Raw genomic sequence first — 12,474 nt, forward strand, 5'->3', positions numbered from 1 at the left:
ATATAATATTTTTGTATTTATATTTTTAAAGTTTTCTTTTAGTATGGTATTTGGGTAATAGCTTTTTGCTTAATCACACTATAGTTTTGTATTCCACAAAATTATGTGTTTAATATATTTTCTCTTAGCTCATATTAATACTATCATTAAGCAGGCCTACTGCTTGTATAATGTAGAAATGTATTTCAAATTTCAACTAAGGGAATGTTTTAGTCATGATTTTTAAAACATTTTCCTTTCCACCTTATCTAACAGGATGTCAGTCTTTGAAATATGTTGAAACATGTTTATGGTATAGAAAAAATATCTTGAAATAGTTTGATGTGCTTGAAAAGAATCAGCAGCCTGTAATTGGTGAGAATTCTCTATTGACATTAAATCAGATTTGTTGATTATCTTTGTAAAGCTTGTATGTTCCAGAACTTTTGATCTATTTTAAAATGCTAATTAATATGTTAAAGTGCCTCAGCATATTTTTTGTATTATTTTCTATTAAACTTTTCCAAGTGTCAGGTATGACTGACACCTGCAATCCTAGCCCTCAGGAAATGGAGCCAAAAGAATCAGGAGTTCGAGTTCACCCTCAGCTACACAGGGATCTTGAGAACAGACTGGGCTTCGTGAATCTCTGCCTCACAAAACCAAAGAACAAACAAACAAACAAAAAAATAAGCAAATAAAGCTTCTCAGTGTCTGCTGCTTATTTTGAAAACCATGTTAACAAAGCTTTATAAAAGTTTATTATTTTCTGCTCTTTGAACTTTATCATGTTTTAATGCTTTGGATTATCTTTGATGAATCTTTCTGGTCTGTATGTTTACTTTGGAATTAACATTTCAGGACTGGTGAGATAGGTCAGTGAGTAAGGCACTTGCCGCACAAACCTGATGACCTATGTCTGATGATCTCAATATTTCACGTCCAGATGGAAAGAGAAAAATGACTATGAAATTCTTTTACCTACACACAGTGGCTATGATACTTGTACCCCCAACCCCAACAATATATCACTCACAACACAATAATCAATAAAACAGTTTAAAACATTCACAATGACTATGTCATCCCTTTTATTTATATTTTCAGATTATATCATCATTCCTAATCATAGATTTTTAGAGTTTTTAATAAAAACTGAGACTTCTAATGGTCTCATAAGAAGTTAGTGCATATGTATTTAATATCAATAATACTTTAGAATCTAAATTACAGTGATTTTATTGTTTTATTACACTATTTTTCTTAATATTTAACTGTATATTTCTAGGTTTTTGACAATATAGCATGCTTTATTTCCATGTTATTTTGGAAATAAAAGCAGTTTTATGATTACTGCAATGTCTCACTAGAATAGTTAAGAATATTTACCAGTAACTTACTACTATCTGATATCGACAGCACTTTTACATGTTCTCAGTAAATAAAAGGATTTTTAATATGCTCTACTTTCATTTATTGACAACTCTTGACAAGTATTCCATTTTTAATGCATTTCAAAATTGTTTTAAATATTCAAAATTCCATAAAATTCCATAACACATTACATGTATTTTATAAGCCAACATATGCTTTAAAAATAAACACAGATTTTATGTTTTTTATTGGCCTTCACTTTGGGTGTTTCTTAAAATTTCTATTCAGAGCTAAATTATAGAAGCAAAGTGGTCTTGTCTTCAACTGAAAACATATAAATAATAGATATAATATGTGAAAATAATGCTTTTCAAAACACATTGCCAGTCATTGAACTTTGGTGGTTTCTGGAGGGTGGGAAGTTTTGAGATTGGCCATACACTGCTTCTTACTACTGTGAGAGTTTTCAAGGCACAGTGTAGAAAAGGAAAACCCAAGTGCCAAATTCCCAGACAGTGTACTAGAGGCAGAGATGCAAGGTGTGAAGGCTCTGGGGAATCAGCAGATGGCCAGCACTCAGCATACTCCGTAGAGCGATGTTGATACATGAATGTGAGAAAATTATTACAATTGAAAAAGAATCAGTGGAAGGCTCTAAAAGAACAGTATGTATGGATCACATCGGACCAGGAATAAACTCGTCTTCCAATATTCCAGTAGAAAGTAGAAGTCTCACAATTTACAGGATAGCAGAATACTCACAAAGAATTTGGCTAGTAGTTAAAATGAATAAACCTTAGAAGAATTCCATTTTAGTGGCACCTGACAAATCTTAAAAGCAATAATGTTATCGTTTCCAAGTAATTAACATGCTTTCCAGAAAATATCTCAATAACACAAACGGCAAGACAAATACCCAGCACTTGCCACAGTAACATGAATGATGCCTGACATTAAGTTAAGGATGTGAAGCTGAAAATAATTAAATAATTAAAAAAGGGGGGTGGGGGGATAAAAAAGAAATTATACAAACCAACCCGGAACTGCTAAGGAGAAAGGAAACTGAGAAGTATATTAAAACAGATAGCAAAAGAGAATTCTGTTAGATCAAGAATTAGATGAAAGACTGACAATCTTTAAAAGATATGCAGGACACACACACACAAAACAAGCGAAAATCCAAAGTTCACACCTGTAGAGAAGCAAACTACAAACTCTGCAGGGAAAATTTCACTGGAAGTGGCTGAGTGAAGATTTCACATTGCAGAGAAAACAGAAATGAACTTGAAACTAGAGCAATAGCTAATATGCAAATGAAATGTTAAAAGTAGATGAAATATAATATAGACAAAATGGACAAAAAGTATTTTAGAACGATTTCAAGAGCTCTCATACAGATATAATTGGAGCCAATCAAGAAAATAAAAAGAGGATGAGAAAAATATTTGAAGAAATTATCGTCTAAAATAACCATTGGAATGCCATTATAATGTTTTTATATCCTTTTTAAGTTTTATACCTAGAAAAGATTTATATAGTCAATATGGGAAATAGCTGATCTTATTTAAATGCTCTTACTTTTATAATGAATAGATTTTTAACTTTTTCAACTATATTGTTAAGAAAGAGAATATTAATTTTAAAACTATATATCTTAATTAGGCCATTATGTTGCATTAAACTGCATCATTTTATGGGGGAAGTCTGAAGATCACATTTTACACTGTGTCATTTCATTTCTTTGGATCTAACTTCAAAATGTGTTCATTTCTCTCAAATCTTCACAGAATTTTTTAAAGTTTTTGCAAATTTTGTAAATATATTTTGATCATATTCGGATCTCCTTTCCTATTTTCATTCCCCCTTACTACTCCCTAACCATGTACTCTGGTGTATCTATCTATATCTCTATCTATCTGTGTGTGTGTGTGTGTGTGTGTGTGTGTGTGTGTGTGTGCATGCACATGCGTGCGTATGTGTGTGTGTGTGTGTGTGTGTGTGTGTGTTAGGGCCTATAGAGTCAAATTTGTGTCTCCGAATATTTTTGGTGTGGCTTCATCCACTGGAGTGGAGTCTGGTCAATCTACCAAGAGTCTCACACTTAAGGGAGACTGACCCTCCCCATCCTATCACTCAAATCCCAAAATAGATAGAACCTCTTTAAAGAACAATTTCCTTTATATATTTCAGTAAAGGGTTCAAAATCAGATTTTTTTCCTTTGTAAATAGGGTGTATTTGCTGAATGTTATTTTAATGTGCTTTTAGATCTGTGATTCACAAACCTGGAGATTAAAAAATATAATTTAAATTTTGCTACTTTTAACTTTCATCCTTATTAAAAAGAACTAAATCATCCACAGTCATGGGGATGGTAGAATATTCTAGTTAATAAAATTCTAATTTAAATAATGGGACAATTTTGATACTAGATTTGTAGCTATGAGGACATAATTCATTGTAAAAAATCAAGACATCATATTTGAAAAGGTAAATGTTCAAGGCAAATGTCTATCTAGAGACTATTGACCATACAAGGAATAGAAATATTGACTGAACAATTTTTCAGATAAAACACTGAAAAATATCACTTTAACACTCATATTTCTTATACTATAATCACGGAAATTTATAAATTAATTAGGCATTATTATGTAAAGTAAAATCCATTATTTAAACTAGAAATAAAGTAATTCATTCTATGAATTAAACTGAAAAGCTTTATTGTAAATGCTTTTTAGGAAAAATGAAAAACGCCAAGCATAATGAAATTGATAAATTATAAGTAATACATATAATGAGCATTTTGCGTAAGAAAATCCACAGAAGGTAATATAATGCAATACTTATTTGAAACAATATTAATTATATCATTAATGATATTGCTAATATCAAAAAGAATGAGTGATTTAAAACCTAGAAAACATGCATTCAAGTATCTTAAGACTAAAAACAGCTTTTATAAATGTTTCTAACTTAATTTTTTTAGTAAGTAAAATGTGTTTTTACTTATTTGAGGGCATCTGGTGAATATTTACTTTTAAGGACCTACTGAGAACTTAACTGTAATATTGTTAAATTGATATCTGAAAATTCTCATCTCAAAAATCTCCTATTGTTAATGATTGCACAATCATAAGTGATAATTGATTAATGGATTCAGTTTTTATTAGTTAAAGAAAAACAAAATTAATTCCAAGACTTCTAAACTCATATGCACAGGCTTATTAAATAATCAAAACTTTGTTTACATTGGAATCTCCCAATGGTGCTAACTTTAAACTAATTTTATGCATCTGGCATGTATCTATCATCTACCTTCTGCTTACGTAGTTTATTGTGCATTAGTATATTAAGTCAGAAAATATTATTTAATAATATTTGAACACTCGTAAAAGCTATTGTGCTTTGAGGCATCAATGGGTATATATTGGTCTAAGTTTCCTAAAAGTAAACTGCAGTTTTTAATAGTGTATCCAGAAAGTGACCCCCAAGAACTTTCTTCAGGGGAAAAACACATGGGTTATTTACAAACATTTAGTCAGACTAATGTTCCCTAGGAATTGCTGAGAAGAAACAGTACAGTATAATGTACTAAATAACAGAAATATCTGTTGGGTATCTAATAACAGAAAAAAATTATCTCTACAAAGGAAAAGATTCAAATATCAATAATCTTTTTCATCTTAAAGTCAGAAAAGTTTGGTTTATGTAAACTGTCAAAAGATTAATAGGAAAAAGAATATAAATTTATTAGCATAAGACACACAAGATGTACATACAAAGTGCAATACTCAAATGACAGCTTGTATTTGAAATTTGTTTGCTAAGTAGAAAAATTAGGGCTCTGAAGGGAGGTCTCACCTGAAGGGAGGTCTCAGTAGGTTATGAGAGGGTGAGTGAAGACAAATGAATCAAACAAAGGTGTCTCATTATAGTTAAAGTCTGGTAGCACTTACTGGAAGGCCACCTGTGTTCCTTTCTGTTTGCTCCAGGTCCCAGAATCTCAACTGCTTCATCCTAAAAGTCCTTTCCAGGGAAATAGTGATAAAGGGACGGTGGAATGAAAAACAAACACAAAAGCAGAAACAAAACAAAACAGAAAATTCTGCTGCATCTCTGTTTCCTCATTATAAATTCTTTTACAAAAGAAAAACTTTTCAGAAGTATTACTATATCTTTAGTACTATAAATAGGCATTGGAAATATGGTAAAGAACTAGTTTTGGCAAGATCTAATTTGAACTACCTATACCTGACCACTGTTTCTCTTCACGTCTCATACTAGTACAGTAGAGATTCTCTAAGAAGACCTCCAGCTGTGTTTGCTCAGATGGTTGAGAACTGTTTTAGGTTCGTCTGCTCTGACGGTCCTCATGTGCCCTGTTCATTCTCATTTTCCTGATCTTATGTTCCACTGCACTGCTACTGCAGTGATTTTTTTCCTTTGCGTTTGTTCTTTGTGTTTCACGGAAGTTATATTGCAACGAGGATCATCATGCATAATGACAGTGGTAGTTTTGCATGTGTTTATCCTCGGGATCTGACTACCACCATGTTCTAAATATTCCTCTATCATTTTCAAAATGTGTGATTCAAAATGTGATTTTCACTGGGCATGGTGGCACACGCCTTCAATCTCAGCATTTGGGAGGCAGAGACAGGTAGATCTCTGTGCGTTCAAGTCCAGCCTGGTTTCCTGGTCTACATAATGAGTTCCAGGTCAGCTGGGGCTACAGGGAGACCCTATCTCAAAAAAACCAAAAAGAAAAAAAAGGGGATTTTCTTCTTGTTAAAGGCTAAATAGAATACTCATGACACTATTTCCTAAAATTAATCTGTGACTGAAACAGTAGGAAAATAAAGACCTCACATCACTCATTTGTCCTTTATTAATTAAAAAGTTGAATTCCTCACCTTACTGTGATAATGATTATTATCTTTTTACATTTGTGATCTTTCAATCATTTTTCTCATGCTTTGGTATTCATTGCTTCTGAGTACCATTGCAAGATTTCATTTGCAGTTAACTATTCCCTGTAATTTGAGTGTCCTAGAATCAATAACACTTGTGTATTCGAGAGGATGTCAGCTTTTGTGTTAAAGCTGTGCAAATATTGGAAACAGAATTAGCAAAAAACTACCTATCATGAGTGCATAGATTGAGAAAGCAGCACCACAGATTTGCATATAAGGCTTTGACTAAGGTGCTTTACTTGCAGGTTTTACAAAAATATATTAAATTAGTAATGGTAGGTTGCTATCTACCTTCTTTGTTTTACCTCTGCTCTCAGTTTCTCTGATTGATGATACAACAGTTTAGCAATAATAAAATTTAATTCATTTTCTAGCATCTATCAATTATTATCTTTAGGAATCACACAAAGAACAGTAGAAGAAAAAAAGGTGTAATATTAACTTATTACAAAAATGAAGACATTAGACCTGTGAAAGAAGTAATAACAGATTTAAGTTAGACCCTATGGGAATTCCCACAGTGTAGTTTTTAAAAATATTTTATTTATTATCTTTATGTGTATGAGTGTATTGCCTGCATGTATGTGAGTGCACCCGGATCATGCAATGCCAAGGAGATCAGAAGAGGGCTTTGGATTCCCCTGGAACTGAAGTTAAGGATGTCATCTCTCCAGTCGCCATGGTATAATTCTTAAAGAAGATTTTGTTAATGACAAGTAATCACACCTATGTTGCATTTCCATTAATTTCAAAAAATTCCTTTATTTTTAATTTTTTTGAGGATTTCATATATGAGCACTGTCTTTGCATTTTTCCCATGCCCATGTCCCCCACCAAATCCTCCCATGTCCATCCTATGCTTCCCCACTCCACTTAATTCTTGTCTTCTTTCTTATTATTTTTGCATATCCATATATACATTTATGAATACAACATATATATATATATATATACATATATATGTATATATATATATGATTTCTCCATTTAGTGGTGCTAGTGTGTATCTGTGTTTAGGGTTGTGTTTGGAATTAGACAACCTCCTGGTAGCTCATCCCTGAAGAAAACCGATTCTCCCTCCCTCAGCATCCATTGATTGCCTGTAGCTCTTCACCTAGTGATGGAACCCTGTGACATTTTTCCCCATTCACCTTAGCATGTCAGCTGCATTTTCATTACCTAGGTCTTGTTAGACTACCACACTATGGAGATTTCATTGGTATAGACCCCCTATCATATCCAAAATGAATTAACTAGCCACAGCTGTCTTGTCTCCCTGGCTCTTACATTCTTTCCCATCCCTTCCTATATGCTCCTTGAAACTTAGATGTAGAGGTTGCTGCTCATACCACTCAGTATGTGACAGCATTGGGAACTTGTTAGTGCTGAAGCAAGCATAACCACTTTACTGAGTGTGCCACTGGGGATGAATAGAACCTTACAGAACTCTCTGTAGATTAAGAACCTGATAAAGGCTAACTGTCTGGACTTGTAACACTAGGGTGGAGAATCCAACCCATATAACCTTATGGGCTGTTTATGTCCTGTTTTGGGGCTCACAGAATGCAATCGTTAGTTGAGAGTACTGGTATGTTTGTTTCTCTGCTTTTCCATAGATAAGGGAGGAAAGTGAAGGAAATTTAAAAAACCTGCAAGCCAAGCCTTTGAAAATGGTATCCATTAGACAGGCTTAGACATGAAGATAGTGCATTTCCTAGTCTATGGAATATCCAGTTCCCAAGGAACTTACTAGGTTTCCACATGTGCTTACTTGTTAATAAAGCTTGTCTTATATATTATTATTTCAACTTTTATGCTGTTTTGCTCCTTTCTCCAAATAATTATATTATTTTGTTGATTTACTAAATAGAATCAACATAATTTAATGCATTTAAAACTCTATGTTTTTAAATGAATTACACAATGTAAAACAGGTTTGGAAACCTTTGTTTATAATGAAACGCCATGCAAAGACAGTACTTTGACCCCATGAAAGGTTGAATTTCTTCATATACACTTTTTATCTTAGATATTTAATCATATGAAGTATTTCTTAGATACAAAGCTTTATGTAGATACAGCAAGACAGCTTAGTGAGTAAAGGTGCTTGCTACTCAATCTTGATAACCTAAGTTCAATGCCCAGAGCCCATGGTAGAAAGCTAAAACTGACTCCTGAAAGATATCCTCTGATCTCCACATGTGTGACATGTAGCACTTATTCAACTTCCCTCTCTTCTCTTACTGTTTCTATCTTTCACACATGCACACCTACATACACACATGCTCACACATACATAATAAAATCATTTTTAAAATTGTATGTGTAGTCAGGAAATATCACACTTCTTGAGGAGTTGAATAAATCTCATATACAATCCACAGTGCATAGCACTGTGAACTTTAAGTGAAAAGAAAGGTTAAAATTAATAAATTGGAGGTAAAGCTGGAAAGATGGCTCAGTAGTTAAAAGTACTCGATGCTTTGCAAAGGACCTGCCTTCAGTTCCCAAGATCCAAATGGCAGCCCACAGCCCCATTTTCCTAGGTATCTGATATTCTCTCCTGGCCCCTGAAGTCAGTGTCCACAGGAGATACACATACATTCAGGCAAAACATACATAAACATAAATAAATCTTAATAATGTAAGTTAGAAGACATAATAGATGTTGGCTCTTTAAAATTTAAACAGAATTTCATATGCGTAATTGATGATTAGCTATGTTTATAAAAAATATCATTCATATAAAAATTTTCTGGGGCCAGAGAGGTATTTTAATTAGTAAAGACACTTGCAGTGAAGTCTGATGCCCTGATTTTGATCCCTGGGCACACATGGAAGGAGAGAACTGACTTTCTGTCCTCTGGTCTCCACATGTGTGTCTTGGTACATGCATGCCGACACACATATACACACAACAAATAAATAACTAAATGTAACTAAAAATAAGATGAGTAGTTTAATTTTTATAAAGGAATAATGTCTTTGGACTGGAGTGATGGCTCAGCAGTTAAGAGCCCTGGCTGCTCTTACAGAGGGCCTGAGTTTGGTTCCTAGCATATACAGCTAACTATAGACCTTAAGCCCAGTTCCAGGGGATCTGATAGCCTCTTCTGGACTTCATGATAAGGACACACATACATGAATGCAAAACTCTCACATATATTAAAAAATTAAAAAAATAAAAAAGAATGACTTTGATTATAGAATATTAGGCATCTATTCAGAATACTTAAGTGATGCCTCTGAATATATCTGGGCACATATAGGATTGTTTATGCTAGCATATATATGTTTGTACATCTAATGTCTTATTATGGATATTTAAATGAATATGCAACGTGCAAAATCATTCCAGGAATAAATTGCTCACAGTATTTTTAGCATTTTGGAGAGTACATTTGAAAGTTAATGCCAGTGACTGTCAGAGGTGAAGTGCTAATGAATTAGCCTTGGGAAGAGACATGAAGTTCTTGACTGTTTTAGCTAAAGATTGTAAGTTTGTGGTGTGCACTTGTGCTTATGAATGTTGTTAGAATCTTCCAACATTTAAATTCCTTGGATAAATCAATCTTCAGAAATCTTTTGAGTATTTTTAAACTCCTCACTTTTAAACAATTTTCTTTCCAAATGCCATTTTATTAGCTGTTTTATGGACTATAATGCTAACTAGTTTTAGTAATATAGCTGTCTAAACAATGAAAAGCAAAAGTTGAAAAAGTTTTAAAAACATTTTTATACTTTCAAACTTACATGAGGTCAAGCTCAATTTGCTGACATATAATTGAACTTAATGTAGATAAACATATTCCAAGTGGCATACCAGGGAGACACGAGTTTCAAAAATATATCTTATAATCCAAAAGAATATATCATAGGTAAACATATTTATGATAGTTTTTTCTTTAGTATAATATGAGATAGATGCAATTGTATGGCCCAGTTCTGTTTCCCACCTAAATTCTTGGTATATTGAGCAGTTGACTCTCTTAATGTATTCAGAAAACTAATTGAATCCTGAGCAAACTACTCATGTGTTTTCTGATCTGCTATAGCTTTGAACAATTAGTTCAATATGAGGGGAAAAAAGAAATTTCAACAATAATTAAAGAAAGGGGTTATTTTCTTTAAAAAAAAAAAAAAGTTGGCCAGGCATGGTGGCACACACCTTTAATCCCAGAACCCAGGAGGCAGAGGCAGGCAGATCTCTGTGAGTTCAAGGTCAGTGTGGTCTACATAGTGAGTTCCAGGACAGCTGGGGCTACAGGGAAACCCTGTCTCAAAAAGATCCCCCAAAATAAAATGAAATAAAAGTCATGCAGTTAAGTTCAGCAATGTTTTTAAGTGCTTTAAGGTTGCAACTTCAGTTCCAGGCCTTATAACGTCCTCTCCTGGCTTCCTCAGGCACCTGCATTAATGTGCACGTACTCCAACACAGACATACTACATACTTAAATAATTTTAATAATTGATTTAAAGAATTCAAAGGGGGTAAAAATTATTTCATTCACATTGTAAAGGTGAACAAATCAATTTATCATATAAATATAAGTGAGTTGTGATATAAGTTCCATACTCACAAGATTGTGATTACTATTTTCTTCATGTCTTGGGAGAATATTCAGGACTAATAAGTATAAAAAATCTTATTTTTACCAATGAACTCTGATAATCCTATAAAATCGCTAAATAATTTTGACATTAATGTTGCTTCTTAATTTATATCCTTTTAATGTTATTTCCCTTACTACTTGGTCTCACTCTCTGATTTTAAATGCCCCATTTGTCACGTTAAATAACCACATCAATGTCTAGCACAGCATACCATCTTGGTGCAGTAGTACCACTTAAATCTGAGGGCAATCAATAGCTACCTAATTGGGTTAAAAACCCACTCAATGGGAGGAAACTCACGTGTGGCACTATAAACATAGCCAAATACACAGAACTGAGGAACTCATGCATCTTAGAGAAAAGACCCAAATCATAACATCCTTAGACTAATGTAATCTCTTACTATGTGCAAAATAGGTATCCTTAAAGTTACAGACTAATATCCAAGTAACCACTCAGACAAGAAGATGGAGACTATCACAGAATACCACAACTGGTCACATATAGACATTGTCTGTGAATTGTCCAAGTCTAAGTGACACATCTACAATGCAACTTCTACACCGAAGCCTCACAAATGTAGAACGAATAGTAAAGAAGACAATAATGAATATCTAAATTCTCATTAATGAAACCTCCTCATGCAACACAGGGCTAGGAACACAAAAGGATACAGTGGCCCAAGTGTACAATCTAAGAGTCTGCAGAATACTGGTCCTTGGGCATGACTCACATATAAAACTCCACCCACCCTGGGCTCAGGGACCATTGTAGAAGAGGGGGCAGAAAGATTGTAAGAGTGAGGGAGGAGGTGCACGACTAGAAATATAATCATACAAACTCCTGTGACCCTACTCATATGAACCTACAGCAATTGTGTCACCATGCACAGGACCCATGCAAACTTAAAGAAACAAAATCCCAGCATAGAACTTGGGAAATAGACAGCTGACTACAATCTTAGCTGAAGAAATATTGGCAACTGATTATTGCTGGGTAAAGAAGAGCTTATCTTCCTAAAGCAAAAGACTCTAGAGAGACTGACTAGATCTCAGTGATTGAACTTGCACTGAGAGACATCTGGGGACACTAGCTTGACACAACAGGCCTTAAGACAAATGACAGAAGGTATGAATTCCAGTGGGGAGGGTGCCAGTGAGGAAGGGAGCATAAAGATCATTAAGATAGATTGAGATGTTCTGTATGAAATACACACATATTAAATAAAAACATACAAAATAAGGCAAAAAGAAGACCGTGTTTAAAGACAAGTAATTCAAAGAAAAGCAAGGTATTCCAAACATAAATGCATTAACCATCTGAGTTAATAATGTTAAGAATAATGTAAGCATTATATAAGTTGTGTGTACTTTTTTGAGTTATCAGTAAGCTTTAGTAATTTAAAGATATTTATTGCAGTTGATCACATGAACAATTTTTGGATAAAAGATGTCTTCATAGGCATAGACTCATTAACTACAATGCAATATTGACAATAGGCCAGAACTTATCTTTTTGGTAGTCTGTTTGGGG

This window comes from Nannospalax galili, unplaced genomic scaffold (genome assembly GCF_000622305.1).
Source record: "Nannospalax galili isolate Female #2095 unplaced genomic scaffold, S.galili_v1.0 scaffold115, whole genome shotgun sequence".
NCBI lineage: Eukaryota > Metazoa > Chordata > Mammalia > Rodentia > Spalacidae > Nannospalax > Nannospalax galili.